Source organism: Trichechus manatus, unplaced genomic scaffold, assembly GCF_000243295.1.
Source record: "Trichechus manatus latirostris isolate Lorelei unplaced genomic scaffold, TriManLat1.0 scaffold00044, whole genome shotgun sequence".
NCBI lineage: Eukaryota > Metazoa > Chordata > Mammalia > Sirenia > Trichechidae > Trichechus > Trichechus manatus.
The window spans coordinates 16,224,625-16,238,967 of NW_004443980.1; positions in this window are offsets into that span (position 1 = coordinate 16,224,625).

Consider the following 14,343-nt stretch of genomic DNA (forward strand, 5'->3'; position numbering starts at 1 on the left):
TCTATAGTGAATGACTTGGTGCATGGGTTCCAAAAGAATGCTGAAAGTCAGTGAATGTCTGTCAATGAAACTCAAACTCATGACCCTCTGAGGATAGGATACAAAATTTGGCCAAGAGCTGACTCTACTTTTTGGCTGGAGCACTAATTTAGGAGATTGGCACAAAGATCTGGAAGCTTCTCTGTAACAAGAAACCTGAAGGAAAAGGAATTCAGAATAGACTGCTATGATTTTTCTACTTGAGGAAGTGAGGCAGTGGAATGCCTTCTCTGCAGACACAGATGTATGTGAGTGAATGTAAAAGGCAGAAAATGAAGAGACATGGAATCTGTGGCTTTAAGGCAGCAAAATCACAAATGGAGGTTATTGGCTTCTTATTTCAGTTAGAGTTGAGTTGTTTTTTTTTAATAGGTATACTATGATGCAATTTTAAAGAACCTAGACTGTATATTCAGAAAGACCACCCTAAAAATTTCACCAATTACTAGCCTTGTTATCTTGAACATATTTCTTAACTTCTTTTTTTAACTCTGAATTTTTTCAACTTGTAAAATGGAAATAATACTTATATGTATGTCAAGGTGTTGTTGTGTATATTAAATATAATTTTTTGTCAAGTGCTTGTTCAATATCTGGCCCAAGGTACATCCTCAATAACAAGAAATTATTATTATTATTTTGATTTTGGAAAGTCAAAGAAAAATTTGGCTGACACTTCATTCCAAGTTATGCTGTTTCTTTTGACCCTGTCTTCTACTAGGAAACCCTAGTAGAAGGTTTCCCCTGGGCTCTGGTTCAGCCAGGAGCCCTATTTCATGAACACATCTCTCCACAGAGCCATCGTCCTCTGGTGAAAGCAGACAACAGAGCATGGTGGACATGGGATAGAGATGGAAGGAGGACAACCTGTGCAGCCAGAAGTCAACTGTGTTAGTCTATGTGGGGCTCTCCTCACTTCTCCACAGTGGATACGACTTTCTTTCCTGTCGTTCTTCTCTCATCTCTCTCCTTCTACATTCCCAGTATCTTCCCCGTTTCTTTTTATTTAGTTCTTGTTCTTTCTCCTTTTTTCTAGTTAGGTCATGAGCCAGCAGAGGAACACTGAACCCAGTCCAACTGGACTACTGGCCTGGTGACACTGCTGTCATTTTAGCCTAGCTCCACAAACTCTGAAACGGGACAAGTGTAGATAGAAGCAATGGTGGCAATGGTGATTCAGTGGTAAAATTCTCACTGTCAATGAACGAGACCCAGGTTTGATTCCAGGCCAAGGCACCTCATGTGCAACCATCACTCATCTGTCATTGGAGGCTTGTGTGTTGTTATGATGCAGAACAGGTTTCAGCAGTGCTTCTGGATTAATTTGAGCTAGAAAGAAAGGTCTGGTGGTCTACTTCCAAAAATCAGCCAGTGAAAACCCTATGGATCACAATGGTCTGATCCATAACTAATCATGAGGATGGCACAGGACTGGGCAACGTTTAGTTTCGTTGTGCATGGGGTCACCGTGAGTCAGGGCCAACCTAAGGGCAGCCATCAACAACAGCAACAACAATGCGTCCCCGTTAGGCTCTCAGGATTTTTTCTGATCCCTCCTTGCTTACCCTCTTCTTGTTGTCATTTGTCTCTTTGTTTCTGATCTTCATATATTTCTCTCTGCTCTGGTTATTGATGCAATTTTGTCTTGCTGGGGGCATTCATAGCCTACCTCCATTGTCTGTGCTTCAGAAACTGAACTCTTCATTAGTCTAACAATTTGTTGCTTGCTCTGGGTTTGCCATTACTGTATTAATTTTGGTATACTTGATTCTGCACAAAAAGTTATGGATGGAAAAATATTGAGTATTTTCAAATGTCAAATTAACAAATACTCTGTTCCCACCTTTAACATCCAGCTTCTCCCTAAAGGATCTGGATAACCCTGAGTTCTATCAGAGGCTTCCAACAGAAGTCTCCACAGTTATTATCTTGGAGTGGGTGGGTCGATGCTTTTCTTACTGTCCTGGCTCACCGTTTCACTGTTGGAACCTATAGCGTCTATAAAAGTATATGCACTGTTTATGTTGCTTATGGTTTAAGGAGACACTTACATGCTGGTTAGATGTTAGCTTTCTTTCTCCTTAAGGAGTAGAACCAGGTTATGAGGAATCCTGAAGCTTACGCAATATTCGTGACCTCTTTTAAAAAAAGAATACAAAATCATGAATGCCAAATTAATATTTATTTAAAATGAAAAAGGTTACAAATGATCATTTTAAATTACCACAATTATCATACATTTAAGAAAAATGACATCATATATCTTGATTAATTTATCCTGCGACATACCTCTAGAACATTTTTTTTCTACATTTTTTCTCACATGCTGTTCCATCCCCTCTTCATATGACGATGATATTGTAATACTATCATATATATACATATATATGAAAGAAAAGTTATCCTTTTTTTTTTTTTTTTTAGGATGATTGGTAGACATTTGCATCTTTTCATTGACAGTTTCGAAAAGTTTTCTTTTCCACTTCACCATACGTTTTTGGGAATGTCATGCTAAGACACAGCAGAATGCATAAATCATATGGATTCACTCCCAGACATATTTGCTGTTTGTAGTATTACTACAGGTGTGTGCCCTACAAACACAGGAATACTGATAAATTCGTTTTGATACCATTCTCATGTAAAAGAAAATAAACATAAGGTACTTTATATTTGCATATCCTTCATTAACTAGATGTTCCTGAGAGGACGGAAGTTCCATTTTAACTAGGCATTGAACAAATTCCCTGCTTACAATTTTACATATCTGATGAACGGAAGAATTTTCCGCAGACGGGCTTCTGGCTTCACACATTTTAAACCTTGTTTCTCCTCCACCTCCAACGTACTTTTGGATTCAGACACTGAAGGCCCATTCATGTGGTGATATGGTTTTGTTACCTTCATAGAAGGAGGATGGTGATTTGGCCTGAAGGACAGTAGGAATCTTCCTAGAAGCCATTTTTATACCAGGATGACTAATAATAAAAACTATTCATGAAAGTATTGCACATTACCTACGTATAATCTGCTGAATCCAAACCAAAGGGTCTTTAACCCCATGTACCCTTAGCTGTATCCAAAATTGCCAATGGCTATTCCAACGCCCCTCAGCATGAGATAAACTATGACAGAGGGGACGTCAGAGTGAAAAGAGACAGCTATCCTAAATCATTGCAGTTAAAATAGCTTTAGAAAATTTCATAAAATTTAGCAAAACATGTGCTAGGACCTTCCTAAGGCCTCAGAAAAGCCTGTGCAACTGAGGGGCTCTGAAGCTAATTTTCATTAGTTTCGTGGAAAATATATCTCTGCCCGCTGCCTGTCTTCTTGCTTCTCTCCCTTCTCATGTCCTCTCCCTTCCCCAACTCTTCCTTTTTTCCTGTATCCCTTCTCCTGTAGAATGATCCAAAGCCTAGTGATTAAGAGTGAGTGTTGGGTTTTGTATCCCAGCTGCATTACTTACTACCTGTGTGTCTTTGAGTTGCTTAACTTCTCTGAACCTCAATTACCTCATTTATTAAAGGGGCATAATGATGGTACTGACCTCATAGATTCGTTGTAGGAATTAAATAACGTGTAGATTATTTAACTGACTCATACTGAGCACTCAGTAAATGTTGTTAGCTGCTGTTGAGTTGTCTCCAGCTCACGGTGACCTTATGCATAACAGAATGAAATGTTACCGGGTCTAGCACCATCTTCTAGAGCTATATTGGACAATATTCTGTAGTGATCCATGAGGTTGTCAATGGCTAGTTTTTGGAAGTAGATCGCCAGGCCTCTCTTCCTAGTCTGTCTTATTCTGGAAGCTCTGCTAAAGGTTGTCTACCATGGGTGACTCTGATGGTATTTGAAATACCAGTGGCATAGCTTCCAGCGTCATAGCAACATGCAAGCCACCACAGTACCACAAACTGACAGATGGGTGGTGGCAATAAATGTTAGCTGCTGTTAAACAAATGCTTCCCTATGTAGTAGACTCTGTAGATACAAACAGAAAGTGGCTACATTCCTTGGGAATGTGAAACAAACATAATGAAAAATAAATCATTGCACACGAGTCTTCATGATTTAGGGTATTGATTGGGCCATGAGGCACATGGATGGAGAGCGTATGTGGAAGAGGTGGGAATTGAACTAAACCTTAACAGCAGATAGGGTTAGAGAGACAGTGAGGTGGATGGAGGAGATATTTCTGTTGGAGATTGACATGGAGAAAGGAAAGGCATGGAAGCTAGAGAATGTGTGGCCACTTGTACTACAATATCAATTTTCAAACTTTGTTTCCTTAGAAGACAATAAACTGGACCATGGATTTAAGCCACCAAAATCAATTTATGGCTGTCTTCGTCTAAATCTTCTCCTCCCACCAAATTAAATGAATGGATAAAATGTTCTCAACTCAAAAGTTATTATCTCAATTTTTCTTTTATTTTCAGAGCTGGCTTCCACTGTTGTATTAATAAAATGCTAGCATGTAACAGAACCAAAAAATGTTTAGCAAATGAATATTCAGCAGACAATTCTGTAAACAACTGTGGCAGACACCACTGGTTGACTGGAACAATAGTCCTTCCCAATCCACTTCTTTTTTTATTGCCTTCCACTACAGACAATAGAAAGTTACATGCTCACCTTAGCAACTTCCCTTGCCTGATTCCTATAGGCAGAACTGTACTGGGGATTTTCTGGGAAAGTTTTTGCCTTTGTTCCTGATGGGGATAGACAAGGCTGGTCACACACTTTCTCCCCTTCATACTGTCTTGAATGCAGACATATTACCTGGAGCTAGAGCTAATCCTGAAAAAACACAAAACAATTGCCACCGAGTAGACTCAGACTCACAGTGACCCCATGTGTATCAGAGTAGTACTGTGCTCCATCAAGTTTTTGACGGCTGATTTTTCAGAAGTAGATCATCCGGCCCTTCTTCCAAGACACTTTGGGTGGGTTTGTACCTCCAACCTTTAGGTTAGCAGTTGAGTACTTAACCCTTTGCACTACCCAAGGACTCCAAAATCTTGAAACCCAGAAGGAAAAGGCAAGAGAATTGTTTTTGTGTATGGGCACTGGTCCTAACATCACAGAGCCACCAAAACAATGCTGTCAACCACAGGACTAGAGCAAAAAACAGTTATTTCTCTTGTTACTTATGTCCAGTAACAGTTGAAGTGTAAAGTTTTGAAGGAGATAACTTTTTATGCCACTGAAGAGTTTTCACTTATGTACTAAACGGCAAGTCAGGGACTCTGAGTCTTTTACCCAAATTATCTAACTGACTTTGGGTAAGTTACTTAACCTCCATTTTCTCATCTATAAGACCATTATACCAACCTATCTTATAGGGATATCAGGAATTCTGGTAAATAAGTCTAAAGTGCTTCATAAATGCTTAATGATGATAATGATCAGGCAAGCAGAACCACTTTCGTAAGACGCAGAAATAAGCTCCCCTGAAGAAGGTATCAACAAAACATAGAACGGAAACAGTATTTCTCGCAGGGAGAGAGTATGCATATTTCTAAGGAAAAGTGATCATTTAAGCTCCGCGTATCTAATTGAAGACTAAATGGAGGAGATGATGGTGTCATGATTGGGTTTATTCAGAATGCAATTGAAGACTCATCAGTTGGAGATGAGGCTCATTTTATTCTATCCTCAGACTGTATAGCACTGGGAGTCATGACCAGGGAGATGTTAGCTTATTCATCCTATAACACAGCTCAACTCCTAGCTTCCTTCTCCAAATTTTGCTAACATCTTTTTTTTCTATGACAGAAAATAAATTGAGATGTAAGTAGCTAGAGATAGGACAAATGCATTTAAAAAAAAGTAATTTCATAAAGCATTAAAATTATGTTCTAAATCAGCTCTAAAAAGTCATTTTCCCCACCGAGAACATGCTTTGTTTTGGGGTGAATCCTTAGGCATGGGACTGTGGATTATCCAGTGGTGGCTTAGGCATTCTCCAGAAAACTGCCAAAGCTCTGTTCTCCTTAAAGGTGAGATTTGGGTTAATGCAGGTAAAAACTTTTAAATTCTCTAATTTCCCTTTGCCATTTTTCCTTTTCAGTTGTTTTCCTGTTCCCGTTAATGTTCTTAATATTTTAAAGTCTATGCCTGAGTAGAAAAGAAAGGGTGGGTATTTATATGAATCCTCAGAATGGTGCTGTTCATACTACACGTACTGCAATGTCTTTTTGGGCTAGATAGTTCAGTAGAATAGATATGTGCCTAATGAAGCTGGGTATATGGTTTCGATCCTAGTTAATGAACTAGCTAGATTTGCACAGAGAAAAATTGCATTCATTAGCGAAAAGCTATGGCTTCGATTTGTTACTATGTTCTGTTGATTCTAAGCATGAGAGAGTGTGCTTCTATTGCTGAGAAGACAATTCAGGGCAAAATATTCCATCGGAGGAAGGAAAGGATCAGCATCTAAAGGATTCACATCATAGCTCATTAAAAAAGAGTGGGAAGGAAAGGTAGGTAAAAGTCGACTGTATGTTTTAAGGAGCCATGGTGGTGCAGTGGTTAAGAGCTTATCTGTTAATCAAAAGGTCAGCAGTTTGAATCCACCAGCTGATCCTTGGAAACCCTGTAGAGCAGTTTTACTCTATCCTGTAGGGTCGCTATGAGTCAGAATCGACTTAACGGCAACGGGTTTGGTTTTTAGTTTTATTGGTAGATTTCATTTGGACTATCTCTTAATTTCTGACTTTCTAGGAAACCTGGACTGATCTGGACTAATAATTTTTCTGGGACTCAAGTAGCCACATCTCTGAGGAGGAAAATGCCTTATCACGAGCTCGTGTTTGAAAAGCCGTTGTTCACTCTGGCGTGTTCTCGTTCCTACTTTCTAACCCGGGCAGTGTTTCAAAGGGCCTACTAGCCCAGTGATTGGGGTTGCAGTCATTTCAGCTGGCTTATCCCTACTTTTCTCCTGTCTCTCTTGATATGGAAGCGTTTATTTTCTTTTAATGGACAAGATACCAACGTCCTTCTCCAGTAATGAGTGACCTGTAGCCTTCTGGTTTCAGAGTAGACCAGCTGAGACTGGAGGGAAACTTTTTATAGTGTCAGATATTTCTCTATCAGATTTAGTAACTATGTATACTATTTACTAGAAAAAGATCCCTAGGTGGGCAAATAGTTTGTGCTCGACTACTAACTTAAAGTTTGACGGTTCAGATCCACCCAGCAGCCCATGGAAGAAAGGCCTGGCAATCTGCTTCCATTAAGATTATAGCCAAGAAAACCCTATGGAGCAGTTCTACTTTGTAACACATGGGGTCGCCATGTGTCAGAACTGACTTGGCGGCAACAGATTTGGTTTTTTGGTATATTGTAGGCAATTGCTTCCCAATGCCAAATGATTAACTTTCACTACTACTTTTTTTTTCATTTCTGCTTTTTTAATGCCAGCTTTTACAAATGGTTACAACTTCATCATATAAAATATTAGTTGATAATTTATTTCTCTTCAGTGTACGACTGATTCTTTAGGTACAGTACGTAGCGACTCTGTAGGGTAGTATTTCCCTTTTCTTTCCCAAAACGCGCACACACGCACACTCACAAACTTACTCTCGGTCACTGTCTCCTTCATTTACTCATTCACTCACCTCTCTCCTAATGTTATTTTTTTTTCCTTTAGGCTAGCTTATTATACATAATTGGGAGCCAGTGTTAAAAAATGTTCAGTATACAATTTGTAATTTTTTCATTAAAATAGCTTTCTTGTTTATAGATTTCTCAAAGCCATGTAAGGAGTGCATGGTGCCAGGTATCATATTAATAACTCAGTGCTTCATAACATAATGCTGTACCTGGGTAAACTCTACACTTACCCCTTAATGACTGTCTTGTTTTAATGGATCTGATTCTTGTAACACATTATGCATCTTCAAATGACATACTTAATACTGTCATTTAAAAAGTCATTGGGAAGAATTCTAAGTATTAAAGACCTTTCCTTATCTATTAGAAAAAGTAAAAGGGTTAGGTAAGAACTGCATCAATTATCAAGAAACGAGGAGCTGAATAATGCCCTTTTGCAAGAAACATTCTTAAAAGATAATGAACATGAAAAATTAATTAGATTTCAAGTTGGAAGTATCTTTTTCTAGTTGATGAATTTGATAGTGGTGGTATTACTACCTTAATGTAGAAAAGGAAAAATGTCAAAATTAATAAGGTTGTCAAGACTAAAGAAAGTGGAATGGTTATCTTTGAGGGGGCTGAGTACTCACTAGAAATAAAGCTAATTGGTATACCGCTAACTTAGGAAAAGAATCAGGCAATATTGTTTTAGACATCTTTGACTGGTGTGGTTTCTAAAAACACTTTAGTTTACAGAGATTTAAATACATTATAATGGAAATTGGATATCTCTGGACTGAGAAATCAGTGTTTGCGTCTGGCTTCTAAACTTACAAACATGTTGTTGAAAGATTCTTATTTCTTGAGAGGAAATGAGCCAGACATTCAGGATTCTCATGCCTTTCATATTCCAATTTGTTCTTTCATAAAATTAAAAAAAATTCTTTTTGGAGTTCAAAATAGATTTTCCAAGGGCAGATGTGTGAAGGGAACTAAATGAGCTTTTATTTTAACCTCCCACGTTCCTCTCCTCAGTGATTATTTGAAAACCATTTATCTCTGTGATAATAAATAAAATCTGGGAACCTGTCATCTTGCAGCTTAATTAAAAAGTTTAAGAAAATTATGTGATACCTTACTCAGAAAAGCCTGGACCAAATGGTCTCTTGAGGCCCCTTCTGTTTTTAGAAGATTTGTTCCTATTAATATTTAGCCTCAGAGATTAATATTAATGATAATAATGATCCAAATAGTTTTACTGGCCTTGAATCACCTTATATGCTGATATCACATTGCACTCTTTTATTATGGTACATGTCTAAAACACAATCAATGGTGTATTGGTGATGTTTTTCATGCTGTCTTTGTACAACGACAGAGTTAAATTAATCTATGCGGAAAGTGTTCTGTGTCCAAATTAGCTTTTAAAATCCTCTGAAACAGTGTTTAGAGAACACATTCTGGTCGAGATCCATCTGATTTCCTTAGATCCAAGTGAAATGTGTGGTTGGGTGGCAAGGATAATGATATTAAAGACCAATACCTTTCTAAGGAAGACCTCAGAAAAAGAGGAAGACCCTCAACGAGATGGATTGACACAGTGGCTGTAACAACGGGCTCAAACATGGTAACGACTCTGAGTGTGGCGCAGGGCCAGGCAGTGTTTCATTCTGTTGTATGTAGGGTTGCTATGAGTTGGAACTGACTTGACGACCCCTAACAACCTTTCTGAATTCAGAGGAAACTTACTCTCTTGAATCATCTGAAACATCATAAGCTAGGTTTTTATTTAAACAACAAACAAAACAAGTCTCAAAGATAAATTCAATTAAAAAAACCCATGAAGCCATCAAGTACTGTCATCACTAGGCCTCTCAGCTGGGGAAATTCATCTTCAAAGGTGAACCATGATGGTGGCAGCCACATTTGCTGGACTAATCAGAAACCCTGACTTATGTCCTATGGAGTTTCTCCTAAATTTTGTGTACTTTTTAGGCTAGTTTTAGTCTATTTTTAGATTATTGGCATACTTTTTTTTTTAAAATCAAGAGATGCATGTTTATATTAATTATAGTAAAAAAAAAATTTTTTTCCCAGTTGCCATTGAGTTGATTTTGACTTCTTATATGCTCCATAGGATTTTCAGTGGCTGATTTTTCAGCGGTAGATCACTAATCTTTCTTCCAAGGTCCCTTGGGGTTAATTTGAATCATCAACTTTTTGGTTAGCAACTGAGCGCTTTAACCTTCTGCACAGCCAGGACTCCTTTCAAAAAAAAAAAAAGGGGGATGCTCTATAAAGACTCAAAATCCCTGGGTGGTGCAAATGGCTTGCACTCAAGTACTAACCTAAATGGTTGGTGGTTTGAACCCAACCAGTGGTGCCAAAGAAGAAAGCCCTGGTGATCTGCTTTTGTAAAGATTACAGCCAATAAAACCCTATGGAGCACAGTTCTACTCTGTAACATATGGGGTTGCCACGAATAGGAATTGAGTCCATAGCAATGGGTTATGAAGAAACTCAGCTTAAAGAATACAGCCTTTGTTTCTCTCTCATGTAACACCACCAAGGTGAACATTTCTGGCTGTTGAGTGGCTCAGACATGTAACCTGATCCATCTTCCATCTTCAACACATGCTTTCTAAGTTGGCCTTGGTCCTGTAGCAGGAAGGAGAAAGAATGAAGTCAAGGATCAAGTCAGGTAGAAGTTATACCTTACTGCTGCTCATGTTCCATTGATGAACACTTACTCACATGGCCATCCCAGCTGCAGGAGAGAAGAGGAAAGAAGAATGGGTTTTGGTGGACATGTTGCAATCCCCATACATCGCTTGTCACAAAACACACTTGAGTGAAGTACAAAGAAGAAAACAAGAAATCACACTAATTTCTGCCCCCTAAAAATAATTTGTGAACATCATTTTGTATATTTTTTTCTGGACATATACTCAATGAGTGGACACATAGTTGGATAGATAAATGGAAAATAATTTTGAAATACTGGAATCATATTCTACAATAAAGAATACATTGAATTTTGTTTAAATTTAATAGAAGGAAAAGAAGCTGAAGTGAAACTTAAGAAATTACCATGTTTCTTCATCAGTAAGAAATAGTAACTGTTATGTCATCCCACTAACGATATAAAGACTTTCACAAGATTGGAGTCATTATTTTTTTAATTACGTATTTCAATTTTAAGTACTACTGATGGGCAACCTGGTAGGAAAGATGAGGTGATAAGGGCTTTTTCATTTCTTCCCACTTTTTCTCCCCTCCCTCTCCTTTCTAATTTTTGTTTTCAAATTATTTTTCTTTGTCAGCACTGTAGCATTACATTTTGTTCTGCAAACATAATTCCCTCTGTTAATCATTATACACTCTCTATTTAAATGGAAGCAATGCTCAGCACTAGGCTTTTTACTATGACTTTTCCATTACTGAGTTTTCTTTTTAATTTATCGCTCGGTTGATTGGATGTTATTGTCATGTAGCTTTAAGATTTTTATTTATTTTAATTTAATTTTTTTTTTTTTTGTAGCAAAGGGATTATAAATTCTTCATTCTCAGAGTTCTTTCATATTTGAGAATGCCTGTCTGTTGCCTTTATATGAACCACTTGACTGGGTATAATATTTATTCTCAGTTACACATGCTGGCCTTAATATATTACAGACATTGTTCCATTGACTTCTGGAATTAAATATTGCTGTAGAAAAGCACGAGGCCAACCTGATTTTCCCACTTTGGGTAACTTCCTGTCTTAAATCCTTTGACCATGTTGAATTTTATCTAAGCCCTTTGATCCTGGAAATCCCTCTATTCTTTTCTGTTCTGGCAAATAGCTGAGCAAGATGGTATTGACATTCTGGTGCAAATGTTGACATTGTCAGCTGCTAGCCAAAAGTTTGGAGGTTGGAGAACACCTAGAGGTACCTTGGAAGGAGAGCCTGATGATCCACTTGCAAAAAGTTAGCTATTGAAAACTCTATGGAGCAAGGTTCTACTTTGACACATGTAGGATTGCCATTAGTTGGAATTGACTCCATGGCAACTGGTTCAGTTTGATGAAAACTTTAGGCAGGCTTCTTCCTGACTCGAGGCCGCTGACCTCCCTCTCTCCCTGGTCTTTACGGAATACTGATGAATATGTTCCATCTACCCTTAACAATAGACTCAGTAGATAACTCCATGTGATAAACACACTCCATTGCTTAACCTCTCCCTAAGGACCTTCAGTACTTCAGGTTTTTTCTCACATCAGCCTTTAAAACCTTCCCCAGGCTCTGCTTCAGTGGAGTTGGAGCTGATTTCTCCCCCTACTGGCCAGAAATCCCTTCCCTTGCTGTAACTCTTTCCCCCCTTTTTCTTAGTCCTTCTCCCTTTCTTGTCCTTCCGCCTTTCTCACTGCAATTCCTTTTTGAATAAAAGCTTTCCTTTCTTGCTTTAACATTATCCAGTGAAATTTTTTCTTTGATACCTTCATGATTTCTTTATTTCTAAAGTTTGGTAACAACTTGGATATGTCTTGATATTGACCAAAATAATAGCCAATTCCTATGTTCTAGGCCCTAATGTAAGTACTTCATGTATGTTAATATATTGAATCCCCACAACAATTTCATGAGGTAGCTGGTAATATTATTCCTATTTATCCAATGAGTAAATTTATGTACATAGAGGTAAAGGACCTTGTCCAAAATCTCATATAACTGAGGAGTGATAGGGCCAGGATTTGAACCCAGGCAGTCTGGCTGCAGGCTATACTCTCCACTCTCAGCAGCACAATAATACTTCATTGTTGTTGTTATTCATCCAGTCAGTTTGACTCATGGCAACCCCATGTGTGCACAGTAGAGTTGCTCCATAGGATTTTCAAGGCTGTGACCTCTCGGAAGAAGATCGCAGGGCCTGCCTTCCGCAAGATGTCTCTGGGTGGTTTCGAACCTCCAACTATTCAGCCAGTAGTCAAGTGCTTAACTGTTTGCACCACCCAGGCTACACTCTCCTGTCTCAGCACTATCATACTATATTCCAATCACCCATACAATTTTTTCTGGTGTCCTGTGTTCTATTTCCACCTGGAGATCCAGTTCCTTATATGTGTCCATGAAATTTTCCTGTTTTATCTCTGAATATTATATATTTTTTTTAATTCTATATATGTTCAGTGCTCAATATCAAATATTTGGAGCCCTGATGGTGCAGTGGTTAAAGCACTTGGCTGCTAATGGGAAGGTCGGTGGTTCAAATTCACCAGCTGCTATGCAGGAGAAAGATGTGGCAGTCTGCTTCCTTAAAACTTTACAGCCCCCTTTTGAACCGCCCACCTTTGGGTTAGCAGCCGACAGCTTCACCACCGCGCCAGCAGGTCTCCTCTGCATAAAGCTTACAGCCTAGTAACCCCTATGGGGCAGTTCTGTTCTGAAACACAAAGGCTCGCTATGAGTCGAAAATCACCTTGACCACACCTGACAACAACTGTATTCCTGGAGACATTCCTCCTACATAGAGACCTCCATGGTGAACACGCACTGCATCCCCAACCCCATGCCAGTCCCATGATTCTATTCCGTTTTCACAATGCAGCCATGTTGTAAATGGAGAAATCGAGGCCTGGAAGTTAGTCTGCTGCTGACATTTATTGAGGACTTAGAAGCCCAGGTGGCGCAAACAGTTTGCAGTCGGCTGCTGGCCTGAGGGTTGGTGGTTCAAACCCACCCATCAGTGCCACAGAAGAAGGGCCTGGCAATCTGGTTTCATAAATATTACAGCCAAGAAAAATGCTATGGAGCAGTTCTGCTCTGTAACATGGGGTCGCCATGAGTCAGATTCCAAACCAAACGGGTTTGGCTTTTTTTTTAGTTTTCAGGTCATTCATGTCAGCCCACTTTTCCTGCTCATTTAACATATGAGGAGACTGAGGCTGGAGAGGTTCAGTCTGGGGTCACGCAGGGATCTGATTCCTGACTAGCCAGGCTGAAGCCCTTTCCCATCATACACGGGCAACATGCCCAGACTCAATTTGCCACACACTACTCTGTGCTAGTCCAGTACTGAGGGATACTGGGACCCCATGGAGGAGCCCCAGGGATTGGAGTAAAAGAGCCAACACACACCTCCAGCCCCGTGGGGTTAGGGTTCAGGTTTGGATGGATGGACAGCTAGAGCTGTGCAAAACGAATGAGGGAGGGCTTCCTGGAGGAAGGGGACACTTTTATTTGTCCAGCAAGAAGGGCCTCCCAGAGAGTGAAACAGTGTGAGAAGAAGCCTGAGCTGGCCAGAAGTCGCTAGGTGGGTCTTGAGTGCAGTGATCAGAGATTAGTGCCCTGGGACATGATTGGATTTACATTTTGGGGGAGGAGAGCCAAGATTCTCAGCCCAACATTGAGGTGCTGCCAACCTTCGCCCCTGCCACCTGTGGCCCTAGCAGCCCCTGGCCCCTGCTGACCGAGTCCTGGGCAACGCCCTGCCCAAGAGAGAGGAAAAAAAAAAAATTTACAGACTTGGAAACCCTATGGGGCAGTTCTACTCTGTGCTACAGGGTGCTGTGAGTTGGAATCAGCTCAATGGACATAGGTTTGGTTTTACGGTTTATATCAAATATTGGCCATGGGTCAAACCCAGCCCGCTGCCTGTTTTCACAACTAAAGTTTTATCGGAACAGAGGCTTATTCAAGTGTTAACATGTTGTCTGTG